This window comes from Paramisgurnus dabryanus, chromosome 4 (genome assembly GCF_030506205.2).
Source record: "Paramisgurnus dabryanus chromosome 4, PD_genome_1.1, whole genome shotgun sequence".
NCBI classification, from domain to species: Eukaryota; Metazoa; Chordata; class Actinopteri; order Cypriniformes; family Cobitidae; genus Paramisgurnus; species Paramisgurnus dabryanus.
Window position 1 is genome coordinate 7344294 of NC_133340.1, and position 19532 is coordinate 7363825.

The 19532-nt window shown below is 38.4% G+C and overlaps 1 protein-coding gene across 2 annotated transcripts in view; it reads left to right on the plus strand.

The window, feature by feature from the left end:
* The window catches only part of gtf2f2a (general transcription factor IIF, polypeptide 2a), a 48470-nt gene that overhangs the window by 16202 nt on the left and 12736 nt on the right, over positions 1 to 19532 (plus strand). The gene's annotated exons all lie outside the window — the stretch shown is intronic.

Genomic DNA, 19532 nt, shown 5'->3' on the forward strand with positions numbered 1-19532 from the left:
CTACTATAATTACTGTAACCTTAATGCAAAACAGATGCTAATAACCCAGTGGACATAAACTAAACTTAAAGCACTTCCTGAGTTGATCTGAGGACATCTGCAGTGCTTACTTATGAAACTGGTTTCAGACCATTGACATGGACAAGAAAGAGTAAAAGTCTTTGCCATGTGCATGTAGTGAGAAGCGCTTATGCCTGTTACTGAACATCCAGTATATAGCGAATCAGACACCCATTGGTTTTCCTCCTTAAGCATGATTTATAGTTCTGAATTGGACCTGCACCATACTGTAGCTGCTACGCTGTAGGCTAGAGGTCAGTTTTCATTTATACCTCTGAATGATTGTTCGCGTCAACAGGCAATTACATATGCAAATCTCTAGTGGGCAGTGTCCACAGGTATGTTATCAAGGCAAAAGTCAAAGAAGAGGCAGCTTGTTGTGTTGTTTAGTAACTGATGCTTATCAGCAGTGATGGAGGTAAATAGACATTGCCTTTGTTGGAGCTTAAGTTATTAAATATAGCTCCTCAACTTGGTCCATCTTTGTTTTTAATGTCACAAGTGAACGAGAGGTGTACGCACTGTGCGCTTCAATCGATGCAGAAGTATAAATTGGGTTTAAGATGCACGACCTGACCAAACAATCAGTAGTCAGTATATGTACGTCAGTAGTGAAGAATGCATGGAAGGGGACTGTAAGCAGAAGGTCTGCATGAATGTTAACACAAATACTAACAGAAAAACAAAAGAAGCTGCTCGGTCAAGTGCAGTCACATCTTTGCGCGCCCCGCTGAATCCACAGCGCTGGAAAGCTCTTATGGCGCTTTTCCATTGCATACTACCCCACAGTATAGGTCGGGTCAGCTTACTTCACTTTGTCTTGGTAAGCTTTTCCATCGAGTTTAGTAACACTTCGAATGGGAGGGATTATAGGCGTGTCGTTATTAGGGATGGGCATTCGATTAAGTTTTCTTAGTCGATCGTCGGGAGATTTAACGATCGACTATCGATTAATCATTAATGTTTTTATAATAAAATTTCTTATTTAACTTTTATAATTCAAAACTGCAATGAATACAAATATACAGCGTGTTTTTCCTCGATGAGACCTTTATTACAAGATCAACTTGTGGCAGACAGTTAAACTATGTTTCAAACATATATGTGCGTGCATATGCGGTGCTCTAAAGCAGCGGAACCTGCAGCTGCGAGCCAGCGTTCTTAATCAGAGACCTCATTGGTTCCAAAATCAAAAAAAAAGAATCATGTTTAAAATTAAATTAAACAAAAAACATAATACTTAGATCTGAAAGGTTTTGTCAAAATGTAACTCAAAATTATCCAAGCCAGAAGAAAGTGCAAGATATTAGCCTTCCTAACATTAGGCTAACTTAACAAATTAGGCTACTTAAAGCCTCGTGAAAAATAAATAACTTTAGTAACTCGCATAAAACTTCTGCACCAGTCTACTGATTGTTTTTTTAGAAATATAAGCATGTTTTGGGGTCAGACGCGACCGCAACCCATGGTGACCGTCAGTCCAGCTGCCGCCGAAAACACCCGCTCCGAAGAGACTGACCGGGATGTATGGAATAAATTTCCCGCCTAATGTATTGAGGTCATGGTTTAAAAAATTAATATGCATGAATAAAATAATAATAAGCGCAAATCAGAACTTTAAACAGATTTAAAGTTATATTGCACAAAACTGAAAAACGAATGCAAAGTTATCCAAATTGCATACAAAATGACATTTTCTTTGTTTATATTTTTCATTTTTTTCTTCTCTCTAATATATTCTGCTCATATAAAAAAAATTGTATGCTTGTGCTGTTTTTCCCTTGCTCTTATTTCCACACTCTGCGCTTGCATTTCAAAAAGTTGCAGTTAGAGTTTCATGCAAATCAGGGCAGACTTTAAGTGTCGCCATTGGTCCGCTTGTTTCAGATTGACAGCTCCTCCTAGCCAATCAGTCGAAGCGAGGGTGTTGACATCACTTCGGTGCGACTCAAAGCAGGTGATCGTGCAGGTGAAGATGGATAACCGTCAGATGGGCTTTGATAATTTCAGATAACTTTTTGTATATTCACAAGTAGTGAAGTATGCATGTACAGTTTCTTTAAATATAATTATTGGCTTTTATAGAGTCCGTTTTGAGAGAAAATGCACTTTTTCTACTGTTATGGAGCTTATTTAGACTTAGCGGTTAGCGCTTAAGAAAGCGTATTTACCTCAAAGTTTACTTCAGTAATATTACCTTTATTTAAGTAATAATAGTACAGTTTGCATATCAATCCTGCTTCTTTATATGTTTATTCATGAATTTATGCTGTTATGTGAAGTCATGAGAGCTATATCTATTGTAATACGAGACATTAAATGCCGTTATATGAATACTTTTGCTTTTAATGTGCTCATTATACACTCACAGTGGCATTTTTGTGCTGGATTTTAATGCATGTTTATATATTTGTTTTTACGTTTATATTGCAAACTGTTTGGCACAATATAACGTGGTCTTATTGCAACAGGTCCTATAAAACTGTACACTGTACACGTGCCTTCCTGTGTACAGTTTGAAACACATGTAGCCTTTCTACAACCCTGCCTGTCGCCTTAATAATCTTAATATATGTGGAGATAAATAAACCTTTGCACTAAATCTGGCTACTTTGATCCATTTCTGTATTCTGGCTCTGACACACCATTAGACAGGCTGGAGATTTTAAACATCTTTAAACCACTCTCCTTTATATGTCCAATATTTAAAGTATATTATGTGTATCTATCAGTGATGGGCAGTAACGCGTTACTGTAATCCGATTACTTTTTTCAAGTAACGAGTAAAGTAAGGCATTACAATTGCAAAAACAGTAATTAGATCAGGGCTTAAAAACAAAAAAAATTATCAATCGTTTCACTCCGAGCAGAATCGATATTTTAACGTTTCCGTTTTTGCGTTCCTCATTGAACATTTACGTTCCGAAAACGGTTTACTTAGAAAAAATACCGGTTAATAACGTTATTTTAATTCAGGCTATACTTTAACAAATGCATGCATACAGACTAATTTTCACACAAAAATAATAACATAACACATGATATAACTAAACTTCAACATTTCATTAATTGTTAAAACCACAAAAGAAATACCTGCATTCATTTTAAGTATAAACAGCTGAAAAAACGACCCGTTTTCAACCATGTCTTTTACTGGTTGAAACCGCAGCATACTCTGCTGGATGTTTATGTTAAATGTGCCTCTGTAAGTTACCTCAGTGATTCCCGGCTACTGTACTTCTCCCCCACATCCTTTAATATTGCAGACAGACTTGTTAAGACTAACGAATAATAACGAAAAGGAATTTCTTGGTGGCAACCCATCTAAAAAGTAATTGACAGTGGTATAAGTCCCCTGGCTTTTTTGAGTTACAGTTTGCATCTTCATTTTCCAAGCAAGTTTTAACTTAAACATACCTCTGAACATTTGATGGGTAGCTTTGTGGTTGTTTAAGACAAATGCTATCGGGCCGGAGACTCGATGACTGCTGCTCGGGCATTTCACTCACGCTATGTGTCAAAGTCACTCACGCTTGATGCGTCAAAGTCACATGTTGTACTGTTCAAATCATGATTGGTCACTGATAAGTGCAATATTAAAGAAAACGATAAAATAACGTTATTAACCGGTTAATGGTCATTTTAAATAAACGTTTCTGTTCAGAACTATTAAAATTGATTTCGTTTTAGTTTTCATTTTTGTTCCTGTTAAAATTTCGTTCGTTTCCGGTTTTCGTTTTCGTTCCTTGAACCGGTTCAGAGCCCTGAATTAGATTACTGTTACTTCCCCATAAGCAGGCTGCGTTACTGCGGTATTTTTTTAATCTTGATTTTGTTTCGTGAGACTCTCTCGTGACGCGAGTCGAGTGACAATGACGTATGAGCGCCGCGCCGTCAGTCAATGTAGTGTTGAACGTGAAAAGACAACATGGAGCGAGGAAGAGAGCAAGACTATGCAGCGTTTAATGCTTGGAAGTACTGACATTACTTTGAGTTTAACCCAGTTAAAGGTGACAAAAACATCAGCGTCCGCTGTACACTCTGCGTGGGAATAAAACTTTTATACACAGCGAAAAATTCCACCTCAAATCTGAGCAAACACCAAGCAAGCCGGCACAGGAATGTGAAACTTACTGAAAAAGTCCCTGAACCCCCAGCTGACATGACCGCTGCAGCTCCATCTCATACACGTTCATGTGAAATCTGATGTAAACAGACTATATATCTATATTTCATGGATTATACGCATTTGTGGACAAGCTGACATGACCGCTGCGGCTCCATCTCATACACGTTCACGCGAAATCTAATGTAAACAGACTATATATCTATATTTCATGGATTATACGCATTTGTGGACAAAAATTGTCATTTGATGAAATCTGTTAGAAGGTTTTTATGGGTTATTCACACATCTGAAACAGACTGGATTCGACTCGCGATCGTTATACACCAAGGTAAGAAGTCCCGTTTATATTCAGCATGTTGTCATCTGGACTTCTGTAACAAAATACTACATTTATGATGCTAGAGCATCTGTATCTCAAAACAGAGACCATACACTGATGCTAAACCCGTAGACCTTTTAAACGATGTATAGTAATGTTAATTTAATATTATTAAATTAATGTTTGTAGACAGTAGGCTATATAGATATTGTTAGCAGCGTAAAAAAAACGACGCCATCACGCCCACGAATAAGTGCGCGTCGAGAGGTTATAACAGAGAATGTTTCATTTGATTAAATTTTAGATGATGGAATATGCAGAAAGAATAGAATTAGTCTGAAAGGTCTTGGCCTGGTAGCATAAAGCACCTTAAGTTTTTCCATTAAGGATGACAATTAAGGGGTAAATTCCCCTTACCTACTGTAGAGAATAATTTAAGGGTGTTGCATACAGTATAATCCATTAAATGGTTCTCTTAGGGTAATCGTTAAATGTTTCACGACAGCGACCCAGGTTTGTTGTTATAAAATACTATTGTTGCCATGTAGATGCAACAGAAAAAACGTAAGTGTTTTTTTGCAACACTCTTAAGTTTAAGGGAAACATAAGGGTGAACTTGAGGGAAAATTACACTTAAGGTGCTTTATGCAACCGGGCCCTGTTGCTTTATACTGTAGCATTCAGGTCGTGCATCATGTTTTTGAAAAGTAATTAGTAAAGTAACTAATTTCTTTTGAAAATAAGTAATCAGTAAAGTAACGGGATTACTTTCTTAGGGAAGTAATCAGTAACTAATTACTATTTCCAAGTAACTTGACCAACACTGGTATCTATTTATTCACACACGTCATATGCAAGTAAGTAATGCAGTGTTTTTAAACTTATTTTCTTTGTATGCTGTCAGAATATAAATATTGGCTCAATAAAGGACAATTAATGGAAATTCACAATTCAGAGATTGTTGGCAGATATATTTAGTTTCATTTTGTGCAGCTTGCTGGATACTTTGGAGCTTAAAGGAGCATTTCACCCGTGGAAACATTAATCTTTATTTAAAGTGGATCATATTTGTAATCGAAATGTAACAAATATTTAGAATTTGGTGCCTATTTGACCGAGAAAAGGAGTGTTTGTAGTCTCACCCACTCTACAAAGATATATTACTTCCTTCTTTCAATGATGCAAAATGATGATTTTACATCATTGAAAGAAGGAAGTGCTACACTGAAATCCATATTTCTCCTGTCTCAGGGGAAACAGAGGGAATGATGCATGACCATTCAAAAACATGACTGGGGTTCTTACAATACAAAGCTTAATGCAAATGGGTGAAGTGTCCCTTTAATGCATAAGTTTATAATTTATGTAAATTTAGCATACAGTTATTTTAATTTGTGTCATTTAACTCGGTTATGCAGTTCATCTATACCTAGCACAGTTAATAAACAAAGCTTTTTCTGTATTGTTGAGTTGTATTATTTATTATTTATTTGTATTAATACAAATAATGTAATGCCCGAGTAAACACAATGGGTCTGAAAATTGAACAAAAGCAATTGGTTTGAAAATGCTTTATTTCTAATCAATATTGGGAAATCCCCTACAGTAGTGTTAAACACAAAGCTTCCTTTTGAAACATGTTATAACTACTGTACATTTATTCAAAATAAAAACCTGAAAACACCACATTGCTATTCAGGCCGTTTGCTATTATGTTGTTTTTTTTAGTCAAGATCGTTCAGATGTACAACTTGGCTGAAGTCGACTAATGGTAATTTCATAAATGTATTTGTCCTAAAAAGCAGACAGCCATCTATGAACGGGCTGAATGCTTACGATATCGTAATATTTTTAGTTTTATACTGTATACGTTTGCACATAACTTAACTATTATCACTTTATCATTATAGTGTACTGAGCATAGAATGTGTAAAGACAATGTATGTAATTCATTTTAGCCTTAAACTGCAAAGACTAACTCCACTGCCTAAACCTAAACTAGCTAAAAGGAGTCGTGTTAACGGACTTTCATTTACTTGGAAGACACGTTATCTTAAAGAACTGACAAAGAGTACTCACAACAGACATAAGTGTATTTCTGTCAAACACTAACAATATTTTGTTTAATGATATTTAATTGTCCAATATTTGCTAGCTGACGGTTATCCATCCTCTCCTGCACGACTATGCAGCCGGGAGTCGCACTGGAGTGACGTCAAATTCCTCTTCAACTGATTGGCTTAAGGAGCTGTCAATCTAAAACTAGCGGACCAATGGTGACGGTTAAGTCCGCCCTGATTTGCATGAAACTCTAACGGCAACTTTTGGAAAAGCAAGCGCAGAGTGTGGAAATAAGAGCGAGAGAAAAAACAGCAGAAGCATACAGAACAAATTAATATGAGCAGAAAATATTCGAGAGAAGAAATAAAGGAGTAATACAAACAAAGAAAATGTAATTTTGTATGCAATTTGGATAACTTTGCATTCGTTTTTCAGTTTTGTGCAATTTAATTTTAATTCTGTTTAAAGATCAAATTTGCGCTTATTATTTTTTCATTCACGCATATTATTTTTTGATCCGTGACCTCAATACATTAGGCGGAAAATTTATTCCATAGGGATGCACAGGTTTTATTTGTAGTAAAACAACAGTAGACACAAATTTACTATGGTCTCCAACTCCCCAATATACCATAACCATGGTATTTGTAGTAAAATTGCGGAAATACTTTAATCTGTAAAAAAATAAACATTTTCACAATGATAAAATCATGGCTAATTTTCCTAAGGGAGTAATTACAAAACTAGATATTAAAGTTTGAGGACAAACATTATGTTGGCTTGAAAAAGCGTAGCCTGAACATTTAAAATGGTTTGACAGAAGTTTTTTTAGTAGGCTATCTGACTGTTACCATGTTTAAGTATGAAGCTAGCATGATTTAGCATGAAGCTAGCATGATTAGCATGAAGCTAGCATGATTAGCATGAAGCTAACATGATTAACATAATGTTAGCATGATTAGCATGAAGCTAGCATGAAGTTAACATGATTAGCATGAAGCTAGCATGATGTTAGCATGAAGCTAGCATGATGTTAGCATGATGCTACCATGATTAGCATGAAGCTAGCATGATTAGCATGAAGTTAGCATGATGCTAGCATGATTAGCATGATGCTAGCATGATTAGCATGAAGGTAGCATGATGCTAGCATGATTAGCATGAAGGTAGCATGATGCTAGCATGATTAGCATGAAGATAGCATGATGTTAGCATGATTAGCATGAAGGTAGCATGATGCTAGCATGATTAGCATGAAGGTACCATGATGCTAGCATGATTAGCATGAAGGTACCATGATGCTAGCATGATTAGCATGAAGCTACCATGATGCTAGCATGATTAACATAAAGCTAGCATGATGTTAGCATGATTAGCATGAAGTTAACATGATGTTAGCATGATGTTAGCATGATTAGCATGAAGCTAACATGATGTTAGCATGATTAGCATTAAGTTAACATGATGTTAGCATGATTAGCATGCAGCTAGCATGAAGCTAGCATGATTAACATGAAGCTAGCATGATGTTAGCATGATTAGCATGAAGCTAGCATAATGTTAGCATGATTAGCATGAAGTTAGCATGATTAGCATGAAGCTAGCATGATTAGCATGAAGCTAGCATGATTAGCATGAATCTTACATGATGCTAACATGATTAACATGAAGCTAACATGATTAGCATGAAGCTAACATGATGCTAACATGATTATCATGAAGCTAGCATGATGTTAGCATGATAAGCATGAAGCTAGCATGATGTTAGCATGATTAGCATGAAGCTAGCATGATTAGCATGAAGCTAGCATGATTAGCATGAAGCTAGCATGATTAGCATGAAGCTAGCATGATTAGCATGAATCTAACATGATGCTATCATGATTAGCATGAAGCTAGCATGATGTTAACATGATGAGCATGAAGCTAGCATGATTACCATGAAGCTAGCATGATGCTAGCATGATTAGCATGAAGGTAGCATGATGTTAGCATGATTAGCATGAAGCTAGCATGATTAGCATGAAGCTAGCATGATTAGCATGAAGCTAACATGATGCTAGCATGATTAGCATGAAGCTAGCATGATGCTAGCATGATTAACATGAAGCTAGCATGATGCTAGCATAATTAACATGAAGCTAGCATGATGCTAGCATGATTAGCATGAAGCTAACATGATTTAACATGAAGTTAGCATGATGCTAGCATGAAGTTAACAAGCTATATTATGAAATTAGCATAAAGCTATCATGAAACTAGCATTAAGCTAGTATGACTGGGTCATGTTAGCTTCATGTTAGCTTCATGCTAAAAGACCCAACTAGGGCTGTCAAAATGGCTGAACAAGTACATTCGAAATTCGTCCTTGAAAAATAATAAAATTCGAATTATATTCGAATTATAAAGACCTACTTTATCTTGGAGAAATACTCCTAAAAGACCACAAGAGGGCGCAGCACAAAGCCCCAATAATATAATCATGCACAGCATATTTTTTGTTAAAACGAATGTTATAAACTACTAATGAAATCAAAATTAACCAGTATAGTTGTGCACCTGTAAATGTACAAAACGAATGCCATACATAGACAATGCATATTAATATAGGGCATTTTATATAAGTAGATAAGTACGTGTTTCTAATAAAGTATAAAAACGAATTAATCTTTATTTAAGCCAAAATAAGTGGGAAAGATCATTAGTCATTTAAATTTTGTCAAGCTTAAACGCTATTCACAACAACTTATATTATATTTTGTGTGTTCCTTGGTTGAAAATATGTAGAAATATAAGGGAGTAATAAAGTACAGAACAGAAATGTTTAACTTACGCGCAGAGCGAAGCCGTTAATAAAGCAGACTCTCCGTAATTAATAGAGGACGTGCTGAAACAGTCGAGTTGGCAGATGATCATCATGTTAATATTTCACGCAGATAATGTTGATGAAAAACTTGCATATTATCAAATGTCCAGGTGAAAGTCAGGTTTCCAGTCAGTTAAAATAAAGCCACCGCGGCGTTACATTGCACCTCTCTCATATGCGATGTGGACTCTGTAGATGCACATATGGTTTTAATGTTGCTAAACAAGCAGCTGTATTATGGCACTTTCGTGTTGATCAGTTATTTTAAACTTTAAAACTACATTTAGAAGCAGACGACAATAATTCATCTCAGTTAGTTTCACTTTGCGGTTGAATTCCAGTTGATGCTCCAAAAACCAATGCAGCATCACACAGCCCTTTTAATATGTATTCTGTCCGACTCGTAATCCCCACTGTCTCTTCTTGCTATTTTTCAAATGAATAACGCTGGCTTGCTCCGCATAGTTGGCTGAGCCGCTTACGCTCTGTACAACAATCCGCGTCAGTTATGCATTATCACGTGGCGTGAGCTTCCTGACACAGGTAAAATTCGAATGCAAAGTTTTATGTTCGAATATGCATATTTTTTTTACATTCGACGAATATTCGAAATTCGAATTAAAATTTGACAGCCCTAGACCCAACCCCCATGTCTCTATGATGTTCAGATCCAGAGATATAAGGCTTTGTTTATTATGTTGCTAGGGTGCTATTATTTGGTTGCTAGGGGTGTGGCTTAATACATCAATAAGAATCCTATTAAGAGCCCACCCCTATGTCTCTATGACACTTTGGTGCAAAGATATCCATCTGGGCTTTTTATAATGGTAGTCTATGGGAGATGTTGCTAAGGTACCCAAAATTGTTGCTAGGGGCGTGGCTTAATGGCTTTGGGGCGATCCTAAGAGACTGATTGGATGACTGAGTAAAATGAGCCCAGCCCCATGTCTCTACGACACTCTAAAGTGAAGATATTCCATCTGGGACGCTTTTATTCCCTTATATGGGCATGTTTCCTGCCCCATTATAAGTCAATGGGAAATTTTGGGGGCCTCTTACACACCAGGGGTATAGCTTACACCCTATTGTGATGTATGTTCTTACAGAGCCTGTCAGCCTCCTTAAATGTGGTAAGCGACAAGTTTCTACAAGTTTCTCACTCACAGCTATGACCCGTCAAAGTTTGTCTCAATGTTAAGTCAATGGAAATTTTGGGGTGTTTGAGCCCCCCGTTTAGGAATTCGGAAGGTCCCATCAGTTAGAAAAGATATAGCATACTAAGTCAGACCAGTCTGAAGGTCCGTGGAAAATTTGGTGCATGTAGCTTGAAAGCTCTAGGACAGGGGTTCTCAAAGTCCGGACTCCGGTCCGGATCCGGACCCGACGGGAACTTGATCCCGCGTCCACTTCATATTACAAGTGCATTAATTTCTATGTGATTGATTAAATGTGTGCATTTGCTACTTTACAAATGCATATTAAACTTGTAAACCATTCGTTTAGTTTTTTTCATCTTAGATTTAGGAGTATTCCTGGTCCGAAAATAAAACAAGTTATTTAAAAATGTTTTGTGTGACGCTGTAGCCATCACACCCAGATATTATGCACAGCTATTTCATGTACTACGGCTTTTGATCATTAAGTCCTTATCAATCTCTAAATCACTGTTGGTTTGAGTCGTTTAAAACATGCATTTGAGAAAGCAACACTCGTCAAACATAATCTTTATACATATTCTTTATTATCATGAAAATACCTGGAAAGGTTTGAAGAACAGCAATATAAATATATCCTTAAGACATTTCCTGGAGCTGCGTGTGTCTGGTTCTTCGTCTGCAGCGCATATTAAGTTTCTGCCCGAGCGCGCCCCCTGGCTTTTGGATGTAGTGGCATTTCACCGTAATTTATAGGTGCACCCCTAATTTAGGTCAGTGTCTCTGCCTACCAACCACACTTTTTTTGCCATGGTTTATGCATCTGATGAAGAACAAACTGTGCCATTTCTCTAATTAGGTTGCTCTGTATTTTGCACCTGGAGGTTACTTTTGGAATATTTCTTGTGTTTGTTTTAATTTTTTTTTTACTTTAAATGCAAAATACACTTATGTTTTTCCCAAACTATTTGTGTTGATTTGTTATATAAACAAATGATTTACATAAAGTTTTTCCGGACCTATGAAAAGGATGAGAATTCAGATTTGGACCTTTGAATGTAAAGTTTGAGAACCCCTGCTCTAGGACGAGTTAGTGTCAGAAATTTTGGTGGGATAAGAAAGAATAACTAGATATAAAAGTTTGAGGACAAACTTTATGTTGGCTTGACAAAGCTTAGCCTGAACGTTTAAAACGGTTTGACAGAAGATTAGTTTAGTAGGCTATCTGGCTGTTAGTATGTTTGAGTATGAAGCTAACATGATTTAACATGATGTTAGCATGATTAGCATGAAGCTAACATGATGTTAACATGATTAGCACGAAGTTAGCATGATGCTAGCACGATTAGCATGATGCTAACATGAATTAGCATGAAGCTAGCATGATGCTAACATGAATTAGCATGAAGCTAACTTGATGCTAACATGAATTAGCATGAAGCTAGCATGATGTTAACATGAATTAACATGAAGCTAGCATGATGCTAACATGAATTAGCATGAAGCTAGCATGATGCTAACATGAATTAACATGATACTAACATGAAGCTAACATGAATTAGCATGAAGCTAACATGAAGCTAACATGAATTGGCATGAAGCTAGCACGATGCTAACATGAATTAGCATGAAGTTAGCATGATGTTAACATGAATTAGCATGAAGCTAACACAATGCTAACATTAATTAGCATGAAGTTAGCATGATGTTAACATGAATTAGCATGAAGCTAACACAATGCTAAAATTAATTAACATGATGCTAACATGAATTAGCATGAAGCTAGCATGATGCTAACATGAATTAGCATGAAGTTAGCATGATGCTAACATGAATTAACATGATGCAAACATGAATTAGCATGAAGCTAGCATGAATTAGCATGATGCTAACATGAATTAGCATAAAGCTAACATGATGTTAACATGAATTAGCATGAAGCTAACATGATGCTAACATGAATTAGCATGAAGCTAGCATAATGGTAAAATGAATTAGCATGAAGCTAGCATGATGCTAAAATGAATTAACATGAAGCTAGCATGATGCTAACATGAATTAGCATGAAGCTAGCATGATGCTAACATGAATTAACATGAAGCTAGCATGATGCTAACATGAATTAGCATGAAGCTAACATGATGTTAACATGAATTAGCATGAAGCTAGCATGAAGCTAACATTAATTAGCATGATGTTAACATGAATTAGCATGAAGCTAGCATGATGTTAACATGAATTAGCATGAAGCTAACATGAATTAGCATGATGCTAACATGAATTAACATGAAGCTAGCATGATGCTAACATGAATTAACATGAAGCTAGCAAGATTTATTATGAAATAAGCATAAAGCTAGCATGAAACTAGCATGAAGCTAGTAAGACTTAGCATGAAGCTAGCATGAAGCTAAAATGACAAAAAGACCCAACCCCCATGTCTCTATGATGTTTGGATCCAGAGATATAAGGCTTTGTTTATTATGTTGCTAGGGTGCTCATATTTGGTTGCTAGGGGCGTGGCTTAATACCTCGATAAGAATCCTTAGAGACTGATTGGATGCCTGAGTAAAATGAGCCCACCCCCATGTCTCTGTGACACTGTGCTGCAAAGATATCCATCTGGGCATTTTATAATGGCAGTCTATGGGATATGTTGCTAGGGTGCCCAAAAATGGTTGCTAGGGGCGTGGCTTAATAGCTATGGGACGATCCTGAGAGACTGATTGGATGCCTGAGTAAAATGAGCCCACCCCCATGTCTCTACGACACTCTAAAGTGAAAATATTCCACCTGGGACGCTTTTATTCCCTTATATGGGCATGTTTCCTGCTCCATTTTAAGTCAATGGGGAAATTTGGGTGCCTCTTACACCCCAGGGGTGAAACTTACACCCCAATATGATGTATGTTCTTACAGTGCCTGCTAGCCTCTTCAAATGTGGTAACCCACATGTTTCTACAAATTTCTCGCTTGCAGCTATGACCCTTCAAAGTTTGTCGCAATGTTAAGTCAATGGAAATTTTGGGGTGTTTGAGCGCCCCGTTTAGAAATTCGGTAGGTCCCATCATTTAGAAAAGTCATAGCACCAATCTACGTACCAGTCTTAAAAGTTTTGTAAAGTTTTGTGGGTGTAGCTTGAAAGCTCTAGGAGGAGTTACTGTGAGAAAAAGTGTGGACCAGAAGAATAATAATAACTAGATATTAAAGTTTGAGGACAAACTTTATGTTGGCTGGAAAACCTGGTCTGAATGTTTAAGACAGTTTGACAGAAGTTTGACAGAAGTTTGGTTTAGTATGCTATCTTGTTGTTAGTATGCTTGCTTAAGTATGAAGCTTTTTAAAATAAAGCTAACATAATTTAGCATAAAGCTAGCCTGATTTAGCATGAAGCTAACATGATTTAACATAAAGTCAGCATAAAGCTAACATGTTTAAAGACCCAACCCCCATGTCTTTATGATGTTCTCATGCGGAGATATAAGGCTTTGTTTGTTCCGTTGCTAGGGTACTAAGTTTGGTTGCTAGGCAGAAAATTGGCATCCCATAATGATTACACTTCAAGCCACAAGTAAAACGGTCCAATCCCCATGTCTCTATGATGTTCTGATGCGGAGATGTAAGGCTTTGTTTGTTCTGTTGCTAGGGTACTAAGTTTGGTTGCTAGGGAGAAAATCGGCATCCCATAATGATTACACTTCAAGCCACAAGTAAAACGGTCCAACCCCCGTGTCTCTATGATGTTCTGATGCGGAGATATAAGGCTTTGTTTATTCCGTTGCTAGGGTACTAAGTTTGGTTGCCAGGGAGAAAATTGGCATCCCATAATGATCAACCTTCAAGCCACAAGTAAAACGGTACAATCCCTGTGTCTCTAAGATGTTCTGAAGCGGAGATATAAGGCTTTGTTTATTCCGTTGCTAGGGTACTAAGTTTGGTTGCTAGGGAGAAAATTGGCATCCCATAATGATAACACTTCAAGCCACAAGTAAAACGGTCCAACCCCCGTGTCTCTACGATGTTCTGATGCCGAGATATAAGGCTTTGTTTATTCCGTTGCTAGGGTACTTAGTTTGGTATCTAGGCAGAAAATTGGCATCCCATAATGATTACACTTCAAGCAACAAGTAAAACGGTCCAACCCCTGTGTCTCTACGACCTTCTGTTGCAGAGATATAATGCTTTGTTTATTCCGTTGCTAGGGTACTAAGTTTGGTTGCTAGGGAGAAAATTGGCATCCCATAATGATCAACCTTCAAGCCACAAGTAAAACGGTCCAACCCCCGTGTCTCTATGATGTTCTGAAGCGGAGATATAAGGCTTTGTTTATTCCGTTGCTAGGGTACTAAGTTTGGTTGCTAGGGAGAAAATTGGCATCCCATAATGATCAACCTTCAAGCCACAAGTAAAACGATCCATCCCCCGTGTCTCTATGATGTTCTGAAGCGGAGATATAAGGCTTTGTTTATTCCGTTGCTAGGGAGAAAATTGGCATCCCATAATGATCAACCTTCAAGCCACAAGTAAAACGGTCCAACCCCCGTGTCTCTAAGATGTTCTGAAGCGGAGAAATAAGGCTTTGTTTATTCCGTTGCTAGGGTACTAAGTTTGGTTGCTAGGGAGAAAATTGGCATCCCATAATGATCAACCTTCAAGCCACAAGTAAAACGGTCCAACCCCCATGTCTCTACGACACTCTAAAGTGAAGATATTCCATCTGGGACGCTTTTATTCCTTTATATGGGCATGTTTCCTGCCCCATTATAAGTCAATGGGAAATTTTGGGGGCCTCTTACACCCCAGGGGTACAGCTTACACCCCATTGTGATGTATGTTCTTACAGAGCCTGTCAGCCTCCTTAAATGTGGTAACCCATAAGTTTCTACAAGTTTCTCACTCGCAGCTATGACTCGTCAAAGTTTATCTCAATGTTAAGTCAATGGAAATTTTGGGGTGTTTGAGCCCCCCGTTTAGGAATTCGGACATAACTAGATAGGTACATTTCCTGAAGAAAATGTGAGTGGTGCTTGCCGTGGCAAAATTCTGGGGAACGTATATGATTATGCTCCAAGCCAAAAGTAAAACAATCCAACTCCCGTGTCTCTACGATGTTCTGATGCGGAGATATAAGGCTGTGTTTATCCGGTTGCTAGGGTACTGTATTTGGTTGCTAGGGAAAAAAATTCCATCCACTAGTGATTACATGACGAGTCACAAGTAAAATGGTCCAACCCCTGTGTCTCTACGATGTTCTGCTGCAGAGATGTAAGGCTTTGTTTACTCTGTTGCTAGGGTACTGTATTTGGTTGCTAGGGAAAAATTTGGCATCCCATAGTGATTACACTCTGAGTCACGAGTCAAACGGTCCAACCCCTGTGTCTCAACGATGTTCTGATGCTGAGAGATAAGGCTTTGTTTACTCTGTTGCTAGGGTACTGTATTTGGTTGCTAGGGAAAAATTTGGCATCCCATAGTGATTACACACTGAGTCACGAGTCAAACGGTCCAACCCCCGTGTCTCTACGATGTTCGGATGCCGAGATATAACTGTTTGAATTTTATGTTGCTAGGGTGCTCAAAAGTGGTTGCTAGGGGCGTGGCTTAATACCTATGTAAGGATCCTGAGAGACTGATTGGATGCCTGAGTAAAATGAGCCCACCCCCATGTCTCTATGACACTGTGAAGCAAAGATATCCATCTGGGCATTTTATAATGGCAGTCTATGGGAGATGTTGCTAGGGTACCCAAAATTGTTGCTAGGGGCGTGGCTTAATAGCTCTGGGAAGATCCTGAGAGACTGATTGGATGCCCGAGTAAAATGAGCCCACCCACTTATCTCTACGACACTGTAAAGCAAAGATATATCATCTGGAACTGTTTTATTCCCTTATATGGGCATGTTTCCTGCCCCATTATAAGTCAATGGGAATTTTCGGGTGCCTCTTACACCCCAGGGGTACAACTTACACCCCAATGTCATGTATGTTCTTACAGAGTCTACCACCCTCTTCAAATGTTGTAACCCACACGTTTCTACAAAATCCTTGAGCGGAGCTATGACCCATCAAAGTTGGGCGCAATGTTAAGTCAATGGGATTTTTCGGGTGTTTTTTCGCCCCTCTTTCGGAAACCCTGCACCCGATCGCTTATAAAAGTCATAGCACACCATTCCTCAATAAACCGGTCGATTTGAGCCCTCTTTCATGGGACTATGGCAAACCGTGCGGGACGAGTTACGCGCCGAAATTTTTTGCGACATAAGAATAATAATTATAACTAGATAGGTACATTTCCTGAAGAAAATGTGAAGTGGTGCTTGCCGTGGCAAATTTTGGGGGACAATATATGATTATACTCCAAGCCAAAAGTAAAACGGTCCAACCGCCATGTCTCTATGATGTTCTGATGCGGAGATATAAGGCTTTGTTTATTCTGTTGCTAGGGTACTGTATTTGGTTGCTAGGGAGAAAATTGGCATCCCATAATGATCATACTCCAAGCCACAAGTAAAACGGTCCAACCCCCGTGTCTCTACGTTGTTCTGATGCGGAGATATAAAGCTTTGTTTATTCCGTTGCTAGGGTACTAAGTTTGGTTGCTAGGGAGAAAATTGGCATCCCATAATGATCATACTCCAAGCCACAAGTAAAACGGTCCAACCCCCGTGTCTCTACGATGTTCTGATGCGGAGATATAAGGCTTTGTTTATTTGGTTGCTAGGGTACTGTATTTGGTTGCTAGGGAGAAAATTGGCATCCCATAATGATCATACTCCAAGCCACAAGTAAAACGGTCCAACCCCCGTGTCTCTACGTTGTTCTGATACGGAGATATAAGGCTTTGTTTATTCCGTTGCTAGGATAATAAGTTTGGTTGCTAGGGGCGTGGCTTAATACCTCTTGGCATCCACTAATGATTACCCTCCAAGTCACGAGTCAAACGGTCCAACCCCAGCCTCTCTACGATGTTCTGATGCCGAGATATAAGGCTTTGTTTGTTCTGTTGCTAGGGTGTTCATATTTGGTTGCTAGGGGCGTGGCTTAATACCTCTTGGCATGCACTAGTGATTACCCTCCAAGTCACGAGTCAAACGGTCCAACCCCCGCGTCTCTACGATGTTCTAATGCAGAGATATAAGGCTTTGTTTATTCGGTTGCTAGGGTGCTCAAATTTGGTTGCTATGGGCGTGGCTTGGGAGTGGCCAATGATGTGGCCAGTTATTACTCTCCAAGTCACAAGTAAAACGGTCCAACCCTCGTGTCTCTATGATGATCTGATGCCGAGATATAACTGTTTGAATTTTATGTTGCTAGGGTGCTCAAAAGTGGTTGCTAGGGGCGTGGCTTAATACCTATGCAAAGATCCTGAGAGACTGATTGGATGCCTGAGTAAAATGAGCCCACCCCCATGTCTTTATGACACTGTGCTGCAAAGATATCCATCTGGGCATTTTATAATGGCAGTCTATGGGAGATGTTGCTAGGGTGCCCAAAATGGTTGCTAGGGGAGTGGCTTAATGGCTCTGGGATGATCCTTAGAGACTGATTGGATGCCTGAGTAAAATGAGTCCACCCACTTATCTCTACGACACTGTAAAGCAAAGATATCCCATCTGGAACGGTTTTATTCCCTTATATGGGCGTGTTCCCTGCCCCATTATAAGTCAATGGGGCACTTTTGGGCACCTCCTACACCCCAGGGGTACAACTTACACCTCAATGTGATGTATGTTCTTACAGAGTCTACCACCCTCTTCAAATGTTGTAACCCACATGTTTCTACAAAATCCTCGAGCGGAGCTATGACCCGTCAAAGTTGGGCGCAATGTTAAGTCAATGGGATTTTTTAGGTGGTTTTTCGCCCCCCTTTCGAAAATCCTGCACCCGATCGCTTATAAAAGTCATAGCACACCTCTCCTCAATAATCCGGTCGCTTTGAGCCCTCTTTCATGGGACTACGGCAAACCGTGCGGGACGAGTTAAGTGCCGAAAAAGTGTCCAGATATAAGAAGAAGAATAACTAGATAGAAAAGTTTGAAGACAAACTTTATGTTGGCTTGACAAAGCCTAGCCTGAACGTTTAAAACAGATTGAGAGAAATTTAAAACAAGTTTAGTTTAGTATTATAACTTTCCGTAAACATGATACCAAAAGTTACCATGTTAGCATGTTTAGCACTAAGTTAGCATGATGTTAACATGAATTAGCATGAAGCTAGCATGATGTTAACATGAATTAGCATGAAGCTAGCATGATGCTAACATAAATTAGCATGACGCTAACATGAATTAGCATGAAGCTAACATGATGCTAACATGAATTAGCATGAAGCTAGCATGATGCTAACATGAATTAGCATGAAGCTAGCATGATGCTAACATGAATTAGCATAAAGCTAACATGAATTAGCATGAAGCTAACATGATGCTAACATGAATTAGCATGAAGCTAGCATGATGCTAACATGAATTAATATGAAGCTAGCATGATGCTAACATGAATTAGCATGAAGCTAGCATGATGCTAACTTGAATTAGCATGAAGCTAACATGAATTAGCATGAAGCTAACATGATGCTAACATGAATTAACATGAAGCTAGCATGATGCTAACATGAATTAACATGAAGCTAGCATGATGCTAACATGAATTAGCATGAAGCTAGCATGATGCTAACATGAATTAGCATGAAGCTAGCATGATGCTAACATGAATTAGCATGAAGCTAGCATGATGCTAACATGAATTAGCATGAAGCTAGCATGATGCTAGCATGATTAGCATGAAGCTAGCATGATGTTAGCATGATTAGCAGGAAGCTAGCATGATGTTAGCATGATTAGCATGAAGCTAACATGAATTAGCATGAAGCTAGCACGATGCTAACATGAATTAGCATGAAGCTAGCACGATGCTAACATGAATTAGCATGAAGCTAGCACG